This window comes from Microtus pennsylvanicus, chromosome 3 (genome assembly GCF_037038515.1).
Source record: "Microtus pennsylvanicus isolate mMicPen1 chromosome 3, mMicPen1.hap1, whole genome shotgun sequence".
In the NCBI taxonomy this organism is placed as follows: domain Eukaryota; kingdom Metazoa; phylum Chordata; class Mammalia; order Rodentia; family Cricetidae; genus Microtus; species Microtus pennsylvanicus.
Genome location: NC_134581.1, coordinates 16,530,547 through 16,544,138, shown reverse-complemented (window position 1 = coordinate 16,544,138; position 13,592 = coordinate 16,530,547). Strand labels below are relative to the sequence as shown.

The 13,592-nt window shown below is 38.8% G+C and overlaps 1 protein-coding gene across 5 annotated transcripts in view; it reads right to left on the bottom strand.

Moving 5' to 3' along the window:
• The window catches only part of Dock3 (dedicator of cytokinesis 3), a 364,288-nt gene that overhangs the window by 219,128 nt on the left and 131,568 nt on the right, over positions 1-13,592 (bottom strand). The gene's annotated exons all lie outside the window — the stretch shown is intronic.

The following is a 13,592-nucleotide window of genomic DNA, read 5'->3' as shown; positions in this document are numbered from 1 at the left end:
ATCTCATAAGGAGTGGCATTATAAGGAGGTATGGCTTTGCTGGTGTGGGTATGGCTTTGAGGTTTCCTATGCTCAGGGTAACATCCAGTGCTATTGACTTCCTGATGCCTGCAAGATGTAGGCCTCTCAGATATTGCTCCAGTACCACATCTACTGCCTGCCACCATGTTCCTTACCATGATGATGATGGACTGAATCTCTGAAACTGTAAGCTGTCACCTCAATTAAATATTTTCCTTATGAGAGTTGCCATGGTCATGGTGTATCTTCACAGCAACAGAAACCTACTAAGATACTTAGGTAATTAAAAAAGAATTTCTGTAATGCAAAGTAGCTCATACCCTATGCTAAAAGATCTGAAAGGATTCAAAGTCCCTAGCACAGTGCTTAGTGATGGCATTCCTCTAATTGAACTAGGCAGATAAGACTGAAGAAGGTAACTTTGCATTCAAATGGGAAGACAGAAATGTAAAGTTTCAAGGAATACACACACAAAATTAAGTGATACAACTGAAGTAATAAAATAACATGCTAATAATCAATACCAAATAAATTAAGTTTTATGAATTTCAGAAAAATAATTCAAAATGATTATGCTAAGAAATTTCAATTACCTAAAATAGAAAACAAGAGTTGGATTTGTGTGGGTGATCCAAATGCTATAAGAGATGGAGTGAAAGGGTAGACCCATTCATATGAAGGTAACATGCCATCAGATATGTATCTTGATGAATAGAGAGCATTTTCTTACTAGTATAATAGTAGCTTCCTATTATATCTAAAGCTAAAGGACCACAGAGATTATACGATCCTGATTGAATGTTGTAGCAGGTTATGACATTAATGAATTAAGTTCAAAACTATAGAATGTATTTATCTGACATTTGAACAAATAATCTTAAGTAGAGATTAGGTCCCAAAACTTCTTCTGCAGGAAATGTAAATTAACAGCACTGTGTTCATTCAGGACCTGCAAGGAAGGCCAGCTACCATTAGTCCCTAAATTAAAAGAAACACTATATCCACCGAAATAAACCTGTTAGAATTAATAAATTAATTTGGAAAGCTTCAAGAGACAAAACCAGCATACCAGTACCATTTTTATAATTAGCATTTAACTGTGCAAAAATAAATTTTGAAAATATCACTTACACTGGTTGAGAATATAACTTGGTGATACAGTATTTTCATAGAGTATGTGAGATCTAATGCTTAATAACACAAAATTATATTTTAGTAGCATCAAAAAAGATATTTAATGAAAATGAGCACATTTCTTAAAAAAGTACATAAGACAATTAAACAGATATATTCAAAGATATCTAATTCAATAATACAAAAACTTCAATCAAAACCACAATGAGATATCATCTTACACCTTTTAGGAAGTTATATCAAATAGTCAAAAGGTAAGGAGTAATGATAAAGATGTGGAAAAATAGTATCCTTTTATACTTACTAGTAGAAATGTAATTAGTTATAGCAATTATGGAAAACAATAGAGAAGTTCTTAAAAAATAAAAATGAATCACCAGGGTGTTGCGGGAGGTCCTTCCGCTCCTCCAGCCAATAGCCGCTGAGATATCAGCCCATTGGGGCGTGGTCTCTCTCCCTTTAAAAAAGCGGCCACTTCCCTTCTCACTCTCTCTTACTTCCTGCTCCGCTTCCGGTGACTAGACTCCCTTCCTGATTGCGCAGAGGGCTATTGTCTGGGACGGTGATCTGTAAGTTTTTTCCCCTTTAAATAAATAACCATTCTATTAATCATAATTCTAAACTGGTGTGGGATTGTTTTTGACTTACGCCTTCGCCATCATCTGGGGCCCAACGTTTGGTTTTAGGACCCCTCCTTCCCCCGCTCGGCTGCCTGCCACCAGTTCAGCAAACTGTCAGGTGTTTTAACTGTGGTAAATTAGGACATTTGCAAAGGAATTGCAGGCAAAGAATTTCTAGGAATAATATTTCTTCTGGGAATGACAAAAATAGGAGACCTCAGCCTTCTGGTATATGTAGGAGATGCGGTAAAGGCCGACATTGGTCCAACGAATGCAGGTCAACAACAGACAGACAAGGCAACCCGATACTGTTGGGAAACTCCTCGAGGGGCTTCTCGCAGGCCCCCAAGCCAACAGTGGCCCAGTCATTCCCAGTCACAGTGGAGAACGTGCCTCACCAAGAAAATTAAAAGCTCCAATTTCTGCTGTAAAAAGTAATACTGGTCTAAATGATGAATTACGCATGGAGGATGAGTCAAAAAAAACCCAGTAGGACAGAGTAAATGTATATTTTGGCAGACTTCTAATAACGATCAAAGACCAAAGCTAAGAGTCTGTATAAATGGCACTTTTATTGAAGGCTTATTAGACACAGGTGCGGATGTAAGTATCATTACTCCAGAATCTTGGCATCCGAATTGGCCTCTTCAAGAGGTAGGTGTTCAGTTCCTGGGAATTGGAACCCTATCTCGTGTAAAACAAAGCACAAGATGGGTTGAATGCATAGGGCCCGAAGGGCAAATAGGAAGACTAAGGCCATATATAGCCAATATTGCCATAAATTTATGGGGCTGTTACCTGCTACAGCAATGGAATACCCAGATTAACATTCCTATAGTTCCAGGAACTCATAATTCTGGGAAAGATATGATGAGGTATTATGGAAAAAGGTCACCAGCCATTCAGGCTGTACAAAAACATACAGCAAATACCAAACCTTTAGAGGTACCAACAGCCCTACCTTTAAAATGGCTAACTGAGAAGCCAATATGGATCAAACAGTGGCCTCTAGCTGAAGATAAATTACAGGCATTGGAACAGCTGGTGCAAGAGCAAATAGATGCTCACCATATTGAAGAATCAACCAGCCCTTGGAATTTTCCTGTGTTTGTTGTAAAAAAGAAATCAGGTAAATGGATAATGGTGACAGATTTAAGAGCTGTCAACAAGGTAATTCAACCTATGGGCCCACTACAATCTGGAATTCCTTTGCCTTCTCTATTACCAAAAGGATGGCCTCTTATTGATTTGAAAGATTGTTTTTTCACTATACCGTTACAAGAAAAGGATAGAGAAAAATTTGCCTTCACAGTGCCTACTTATAATAATTCTCAGCCTAAAAGGAGATATCAATGGACTATCCTCCCATAGGGTATGCTCAATAGTCCTACCTTGTGCCAATATTTTGTAAGTAAACCATTGGAAATAATTCATAAACAATTCCCCAAGTCAATCATTTATCATTACATGGATGACATCTTGTTATCTGATTCAAATAAAGATACCCTGTCTCGAAAATCCAAAAAAAAAAGATACTTTAGAAAGGATGTTTGAAGAAGTAAAGAAAGTCTTGCCTAGGTGGTGATTACAAATTGCCCCTGAAAAGATTCAAAGAGGAAACTCTATTAATTACCTAGGTTACAGAATAGGGTTAGAGAAAATTAAAACGCAAAAGGCACAAATTAGGAGAGACCGGTTAAAGACTCTTAATGACTTCCAAAGATTGTTAGGAGACATTTCCAGTCTATGACCAGCTGTTGGGATAACACCTGATCTAATAGTTCATTTAAACAAAACCTTAGATGGTGATAAAGATTTGAATAGTCCAAGAGAACTGACAGCTGAAGCAGAAAAGGAACTGACAATGATTGAGGAAAAATTACAGGAGGCACATCTGGATAAGGTGAACCCAAATCTTAGCTGCATCCTAGTCATATTGCCTTCCAGAATTTCTCCTACAGGGATTCTAATGCAGAGGGAAGATATTATTTTAGAGTGGATATTTATGCCGAATAAACCAAGTAAAATTAAAAACTTATATGGAAAAAGTCTCTGAATTAATTATTAATTATAAGGTAAGCTGAGACTTACATTTAGACCCAGCAGAAATTATAGTACCTTTTACTACTGAAGAAATAAAAAAGTTATGGGAAGACAATGAACCGTGGCAAAGAGCTTGTGCTAATTTTTTGGGAGAAATTAATAGCAACTATCCCAAAAGTGGTAGACTTAACCTCATAAAGAGAACTTCTTGGATTCTTCCTAGAATTGTACGTGATGCTCCAATAACTGGAGCTCGTACATTCTATACTGATGCAAATAAATCAGGGAAAGCAGGTTACAAGTCAGATGAATTGAGTATGGTGGAACAAGGCCCTTATAATTCTGTCCAGAAGGCAGAATTATATGCCATTCTTATTGTGCTAACGGATTTTAAAGAACCTCTTAATATAGTTAGAGATTCACAATATGCAGAAAGAGTTATCTTGCATATTGAAACCGCTGAATTTATACCAGATGACACAGAGTTGACTTCATTGCTTATCCAGGTACAAGACATAATCAGGAACAGGCTTTGTCCGATGTACATAACACACATGCAGTCCCATACAGGTCTGCCTGGTCCTCTAGCACAAGGCAACGCTGAGATTGATCAATTGTTGATTGGAAGCATATTGTAGGCCTCAGAATTTTATAAGAAGCATCATGTCAATAGTAAAGGCCTAAAGAAAGAATTTTCCATTACATGGCAACAAGCTAAGGACATTATAAAGAGATGTCCTACTTGTTCTTTCTATAATCAAACACCGTTGCTTGCAGGGAGTAACCCAAAGGGCACTAAGAGAAATGAAATCTGGCAGATGGATGTGTTCCACTTTATGGAATTTGGTAAATTAAAATATGTACACCACACCATAGACACGTATTCAGGTTTTCAATGGGCTACTGCCCTGAGCTCAGAAAAGGCAGATTCAGTAATCACACATTTATTGGAAGTTATGGCCATCATGGGTATACCTGCACAAATAAAGACAGATAATGGTCCAGTATATGTATCTAAGAAAATGAAACGCTTTTTTCATTATTATAATATAAAACACATTACAGGTATACCAATTAATCCTACAGGTCAGGCAGTTATAGAAAGATCAAATCGTACTATAAAGGATATGCTGAACAAACAGAAAGGGACCAAAAATACCCCCAGAAATAGATTACATAATGCTTTATTAACCTTGAATTTTCTTAACGCTAAAGAGAAAGGAACGACAGCAGCAGAAAGACATTGAATAATGGAAAAGTCTGCTGAACTAAATCAACTGATTTATTTCAAAGATGTGCTAACCTCTCAATGGAAGCCGGGAGATGTGCTACGTTGGGGAAGGGGTTTTGCTCTTGTTTCCACAGGAGAAGAAAAATTGTGGATACCATCAAAATTAATAAAGGTTCAATCTGAAGAGGAGAAACCTCTTGGAAAGGAGAAATGACAACTCATCCACAATGACGATATTCATACAGGTGGTAAGAAAAACATATAGAATGGGGGCAGGGTTCTGTTCTTATCTCCACAGGAAAACACTCATCTTTGAAAAATTCAAGGGACCCTGGATGTTTGGATACTGACAGATGGAAAAATACCTACCCAATAGGAAATATCAAGAAAACTGAATAGGTTGTGTAAGTAAAATATATTAAACCATATTTCTAAATTTATAGAGCTGGTTTTGAAGTTGGACTTTGGCTCAATCCCTCTCCAATTCCAAGCCTGTTAGTAAGAGAAAAACCCAGAGTTTCTGGAGTTTCTGTCTCATGTCAAGAGCCATGATATGGGACAGAAAGAAATATGAGTTTAGAAAACATCTTTGCTTTTCTTCATATCTATCATACTTTTCATTGAATATATCTATCATGCCTTTCATTGAATACATATATATATATATATATGTATATATAATTAATGTTTAAGTTTTTCACAATAAACAATGAGTTTTTCCTGAAGTGACATTTGAAGTTTCCAGGAAGAAGATGGGGCCCCATAACAACAACTCCTCCTGGTTGATATGACGTCATGATACTGATAGCGCTACTACAAGACCTATTTTGGGTACCAGCTGCACAAGACAGTTCCAACTTGGTTAGCTGAAATGGTGCACATCTTAAACAACATTTTGGCCAGACCTGTACAAAATACTCAGAGACTATTTGCAATTTTAAAAGACATTGATCTTGAAATTTAACCATCATTTTACTTTCACAGGATCCCCCAGAAAGAACGTTGCCCCCATGACAGCTGGAAGTAATTCTAGAGGACGATGTCCCCTCTCCCAATAAAGTTTGCCCTTGGGTTTAGGGACATCATTTAGGGGTCGATTATAACTAGTATACGGTTGAAGGTTGGGGGAGGAATTTTATAAGCTCAGGGATCATTTTGGAAAAAAAAAGAGGGATGATGGAATAACAGATTTGTAATTGTGAGTTACTGTTTTTAGACAAATATATTGGTATCGATTCTTGTATATTGATACAAAGTTAAATTATATTGACTATTGTATGCATGCATGTTTCTACCTCTGTTTAAAACATTTTTTATGTATTGACATATATTGTATTGATATATATATATTGTATATATTTACCATATTGCAGTGTACATTTCTACCTCTGATTAAGATACTTATATATTGTTTGTGTATTGATATATATTTACCATACTGCAATGTATAATTGTACATTGTTTATATTTGGAGGTCATTGTCCTCATTTGTTTCACAGTCGTTTATTGTCTTAGTCTTTAAGTTAGATAGGTATTGAGAATTATATAGATCAATAGTATTCTAAGTTTGTCACTTATAATTAGACTAATCAGGTTCTTTAGATACATAGAGATTATATTCAGTATAGATAGAAAATCTTCAACCTCTTCAAAGAGCTGTAGAAAATGGCCTTTAATCTAACTCAGAGTTTTGTGATAGTGAGACACAATTGCTCCTGGCAATACCGCTCTATTCCCAAGAGAATGTTGAGTACCAAAGACACTCCACCTGGAGCCTTTCTTTTTGGCAGAACTGGCCTTTGGGCAAAGAAATGCCCATACCTCAACCATTGACAGAGATACAGAGCGTGCATCAATGGATAAAACAGGACTGTCATATCCTGCCAAGACAGGGTAAGATAGTTTTGAAAAGTTGCTTGTCTTTGAAAATGGTATGTCAGTTATGTTAGGCCTTAGCCAAAGTTGGTTGCTTCAACGCTGCTAACGTGACTTTGGGTGATTGCCCAGGTAGCTAGTTGTCTCTGTGATTTGTTGCATGTTTTGGAAGTTGTTTGATTGCACTTCCTAATTACTCAGGTAACATTATTTCCCTTCTCAGATCTTCGATGGGATTGAAGACTATATAAATGTAGTTACTTTCCACTCATGACTTGACCAAGCTATCTATTATACAAGACCTAAGCTAGTTAGAATAGGATATTTGTACTTATTGTATATAATTTCGTAGTAGGTTTAGAACTCTCTTACTTAAACAAAAGGGGGAGGTGTTGTGGGAGGTCCTTCCACTCCTCCAGCCAATAGCCGCTGAGATATCAGCCCATTGGGGCATGGTCTCTCTTCCTTTAAAAAAGCAGCCACTTCCCTTCTTGCTCTCTCTTATTTCCTGCTCCACTTCCGGCGACTAGACTCCCTTCCTGATTGTGCAGAGGGCTGTTGTCTGGGACGGTGATCTGTAAGTTTTTTCCCCTTTAAATAAATAACCATTCTATTAATCATAATTCTAAACTGGTGTGGGATTGTTTTTGACTTACGCCTTCGCCTTCACCAGATGACTTATCAATTTGCCTTCTGATATAATCTAAAGGAAATTAAATCACTATCTCAAAAAATATTTAGTCTTCTCAGTCCAGTGACATTCTTCATAACAGGAAAGATAAAAAGAATAATGGAAAGTTTGTCAAGTGGCTAATGAAATGGCTCAGTCAGTAAAGTACTTGCCACACAGCATGAAAACCTAAGCTTGATCCTAGAACTCAAAAAGCTAGGTGTGGAGTCATGTGCTTACAATTCCAGGACTCGGGAAGCAGACACAGGTGTATCCAGAGCATGGTGTCCTGTTAGCTTTGCCTAATTGGTGAACCCTTGGTCTCAATGAGAGACCTTGTCTTAAAAACTAAGGTAGACAGCTGCATTGGAATATTCAGGTCTTGCTGTTATAGGAGACCTGGGATAATTCCTAATGATAATCTGCTATACTCACAGATTGGAGCCTAACCCAACTGTCATCAAAGAGGTTTCATCCAGCAACTAATAGAAACAGATGCAGAGAACCACAGCCACACATTAAGCAGAGCTCTGGGAATCCTATGGAAGAAGGGGAAGAAGGATTGTAGGAGCCAGTGGTCAAGGACACCACAAGAAAATCCACAGATTCAACTAACCTGGGCTCATAAAGGCTCACAGAGACTAAACCAACAACCAGGGAGCCTGCATGGAACTGACCGAGGCCCTCTGCATATATGTTACAGTTGTTTAACTTGGTCTTCTTGTGGGACTCCTAACAATGGGAGCATGGGCCATCTCTGACTCTGTTGCCTGCTTTTAAGATCCTTTCCTCCTACTGGATTGCCTCATGCAGCTTTAATAAGAGAGGAGATGCCTAGGCTCACTGCAATGTGATATACCATGGATGGTTGATATCCATGGAAGGCCTGTACTTTTCTACAGAGAAACAGGAGGAAGAGTATATGGAGGGAGGAAGAGTGGAAGGGGAAGCAACTGGGAGGAAAGAAGAAAGGGAAACTGTGACTGGGATGTAAAAACAAAATAAATGAATGAATGAGTGAATGAGTAAGTAAGCAAGTAAGTAAAACTATTGTTCCTAAAAAGCAATACAAGAGTTTGACCTCTAGCCCCACAGTCACACACATGCACATGCATTTTTATATACACAAACACCCACCCCACTCACATACACACACACACACACACACACACACACAGAGAGAGAGAGAGAGAGAGAGAGAGAGAGAGAGAGAGAGAGAGAGAGAGAGAGAGGTCAAGAAATGAATAAAGAGAATGTAGTGTATACATATTAACAGAATTTTACTCAGCCATAAAAAGGATAATATCCTAACATTTGTGACAATATGCAGGACCTGGAAAATATTGCTAAAAGAATTAAGTCAGAGAAAGATAGACATTACATATATTCATGGCACCAATAAAAGACAAATTAACAAAAGCAAGCACAAAGCTGGTTTACCAAGAATGAAGAAAATGGGGATCTTCAATTATAGGATGAATAAATTCCAGAGACATAATGGCTGGCATGGTTACTACAGTTGAAAATAATACTTTATAAACTTCAACTTTGCTGAAAGATATTTTAAGTTTTCTTTCTTAGCCACACACAAAGAACTTAATGATGTGATGTGACAGAAATATTAATTATCTTGGTTCTGATAATCATTTCACAATGTACACTTTAAATATACACAGTTACTAGCCAGGTGGTGGTGGTGCACACCTTTAATCCCACCACTTGTGAGGCAGAGGCAAACCAATCTCTGAGTTCGAGTCCAGCCTGGTCTACAGAGCAAGTTCCAGGACAGGATTCAAAGTTACACACAGAAACCCTGTCTCAAAAATAAAAATAAACAAATTAATTAATTAAAAATATATACAGTTATAAATTAATAAAACCTCAAGAAAAATGTCATTGGTTTCATACTAAAGAAAAATAATAAAACATAATAAATCTACTTTTCCTGTTCAGCACCCAAGATAGTAAATCCCACATAGCAATCAATTCAACTGTGACTAAAGAAGTTCTAAAATTAGAATGTTTTAAGGGTGCTGTGGAAACTGCTTCAATCAATAGCCTTTAAGATAGCAGCCCACTTTGGGTGTGGTCTCATGTACCATAAAAGCAGATAGGGTCTCATGGCTGCTGGATTAGGTTCCAGTTCCCTGTGCATGCAGAGGATTGAGGATCGCTACCCTTTCTGTGAGTTTATCCCGTAATAAATAAACCTTTGTTATACTCCATTCCAGGCTACTGTGCAACTCTTTTGTATGCCAACAAATTGGCGCCCACATGGTCTGAGTCCACACCATTGTCGGGCCGGGCCAGGCCAACACCCCTGCCCCCTGTCTGCAGCCTTCTCCCACCCTAGGTAGCTGAACTACCCCTCTGGTATGCAGAGCTGAGCATGGTTTGGCTCTGCCTAGTCCAACATGTTGGGGTTTTGTTTACCATCAGCTCTGCGAGCCATGTTCTCCTTCCCAGTTACAGGGATGCACCTGTCTCTGTAAGCAATTTGTAACATGCTGTTCAGAGACCCCATTTAAGTGCTAGATAGCATACCTCCCTAAAGAGTAAGAGCCATTCATATGTCTCAGCAAGAACCAGTAAGCTGCCTTTTAAAGAAGTCATGCAGTTTTTATTCCTAATGCCGAGTCAGGAAGTCTCCTCTTAAGAGGAGTCACACATCTTCTGGCTGCCAGCGAACAGTCCACCCAAGAAAATGCATTTACCAAGAAGCAATGCTTAACTCTATTCTTTTGTGTCTAGAATTCCTTCCCAAGCTCTCTCAGGTTTTATGTGGATGTAACTGGCCCACATTGGCACCATTTTGTAATCAGAGACTGCTCATTCATTTCCCGGCTTCATAGACCCAAATAAACACGCAGAAACTAACAGCACTGCTTGGCCAATGACTTAGGCATATTTCCAGCTCTTATATCTTGAATCAACCCATTTCTATTAATCTGTGTATCACCACGAGCTATTGTCTACTGGCTTTTTTTTTAGTCAGCAAGACATAGTGCTTTCAGATAATATAAATCAAGGATAAATGTCATACTTAAGAAAATCACTTGATGAAAATGAATAACTAAATGACAATTATGGAAGCTAATTCTATAGACTGTCTTAAGAATGTTGTATAGATGCATGTGACAATTGTGTAGCTTGGTCTGTTTGTGGGGCTCCTAGCAGTGGAATCAGGACCTGTCCCTGGCACTTGAGCTGGCTTTTGGGAACTTATTCCCCATGCTGGATTGCCTCACACAGCCTTGATGCAGGGGGAGGAACTTGGTCATGCCTCAACTTGGTGTGCCATGCTTTCTTGATGACCACGGAAAGCTGCCCCCTTTCTGAAGGAGACAGAGAAGTGAATGACGATGGTAGATGAGAGTGAATGGGAGGGTAGAAGGGAGGGGAAACTGTGGTTGGTATGTAAAATAAATTTAAAAATTATTAATAAAAAAGGGATGTTGCAGTGATAAATAGAGGATTTAAAGAAAAAAGGAGATAACATTTTTCGTCTAAATTTACCTTATAATGAGGTAGATATAAATTAATACACAGAAATTAAGCAAGATATATGTAACAGTTTAACAGAACCTGATAATCTAATTTCAGTATTTTTCAAGTTAATCTCTAAGTCTATCCATCATGGGGTTCATCAGGAAATTAAGCAACATATGAATGCTTCAAGCTGGATGTCAATTAACTACTTAAGACATAATTTCTTCTATAAAGCAATTATGAAGAACCTTCAAGAAACTTTTCAATGTAAAAAAAAGTGTTAGTCAAATACTCAACACAATATAAAAAAATCATTTCTGATTTGTTAGGTGAAGAGCGCTGTTGCGCATCATTTTTAACTACAATATCACGGAGTTGAAGGAACAAATCACCTTGAGAACAGAAGGAGAAATAAACACATTTTAAATGGATAAAAAATTATATCTTTACTAGACTATCTCTACCTCTAACACTTCAGAAGTTTACAGACTTGAAGTATTTTTACATTAACTGCAAGAAAAAGGGAAGAAGTTCCTTTGAGATCACAACTATGAAGTCATATGGTTATACAAATCCTGCTGCATTGGTGTACAAAACATGAAACACATTTACTTTTCTTGTCAGTTACCTAGCAAGACTTAACAGACACCTAACAGACTGGATATGTTTCTGTAACTTCAATAACCTCAGCACTACAGTAACAAGAGATGGAGTATCCTTATTTATGGTCCCAGACAGTGGGGAAAGAAGTTACAGATAAGAGAATCAAAACTATTACAGCTGAAAACCTACTTGTTAAGTTTCACATGGTGCCACCTTCATTTTTACATAAGCACAGTGGCACAGTTCAAAGCTCAATACATCAGAAATATTCATATTGAAATAAACTTGACTTTCAGTTATAGCTAGCCATGTGGGTGGCCGGGTGCCAGGGACGCAGCCCCGCCGCTCATAATACAACAGAGTGGCACCCGACGTGATGGACTAAATCCACTTAAAAAACTGAGAAGGCTTAAAAATAAGGGAGAGAGCGTTGGGGTGAGTTTCTGGCCCCCGGCGCCAGCCAGGGACGGGGAGCTCAGGGGTTCCTTGGCCTCCTGTACTTCTTGGGCTCTCTGCAGGACCTGTATTTCCTGGGTACTGCCTCTTTCTTCCTGGCACAGCCAGCTTCCGTCCAGAGCCCCCCCCACTTCGCCCCCCCCCCGCCCTCTTTTGGCGGGTGGCATCGCCCAGCCCAGCCTGTCTGGGCGCTAGGTCCCAGTCCTCGGGGCGCCCGGGCGGGCTCCAATTCCTTTGTTTCTGTGGCCTGCCTGCACCAAGCAGGGTAGGTGCTTTGTTTGCAAGCTGCCCAACCGGCACGGAGGCCTGATCTCTCGGCCCCAGGAGAACCAGCATTGGGGAGAACCAGCGTTGGGACGAGCCAGGGTTGGGCACGGAGACCTGATCCCTTGGTGCCAGGAGAGCCAACATTGGGGAGGCCGCGTTGGGTAGGCAAGTAGACCTGATCCAGTAAAAGAAGATCCATAAGGGAGCATTTGGAAGAAGAGATGGGCAGACGCCAAGACAAGAATTCGCCCAACAAACTGAAAAGCAACATGAAGCCACCAGAAACCAGCGACCTCACAACGGAAGGACATGAACACCTTAATCAAGAAGGAGAAAAGATTGACTTCATGAAAGTGATTGACGCCCTTAAACAGCATGTAAAAAACGCCCTTATAGAAATGGATGAAAAATATAACAGAAAGTTTGAAGAATAGAATAAATCAGTGAATGATACCCTAGAAAACCAAGGAAAAACAATCAAACAGATAATGGAAACAGTTCAAGTCTTGAAAACTGAAATGGAGGCAAAGAAGAAAACACAAACAGAGGGCCGGCTGGACATGGAAAATCTAGGTAAACGAATAGAGACTACAGAAACAAGCATAACCAGCAGAATACAAGAGATAGAAGAAAGACTCTCAGATTCTGAAGATACCATAAAGAAAATAAACACTATGACCAAAGAAAACAGCAAGTCCAACAAACTCTCATCACAAAACATTCAGGAAATATGGGACACAATAAAAAGACCAAACCTAAGAATAATAGGAGTAGAAGAAGGAGAAGAAGTGCAGCTCAATGGTCCAGAAAATATATTTAATAAAATTATAGAAGAAAACTTTCCCAACCTAAAGAAAGATATACCTATGAAGGTGCAAGAAGCATACAGAACACCGAATAGGCTGGATCAAAAAAAACCATCCCCACGCCATATAATTATCAAAACACAAAGCATACAGAATGAGGAAAAAATATTAAGAGCGGCAAAGGAAAAAGGCCAAATTACTTACAAAGGTAAACCTATCAGACTTACACCTGACTTTTCCATGGAAACCATGAAAGCCAGAAGGTCCTGGATAGATGTACTGCAGAAACTGAGAGACCATGGATGGATGCAAGCCAAGATTACTATACCCAGCCAAACTTTCGTTCACTATAAATGGAGAAAATAAAATTTTCCAGG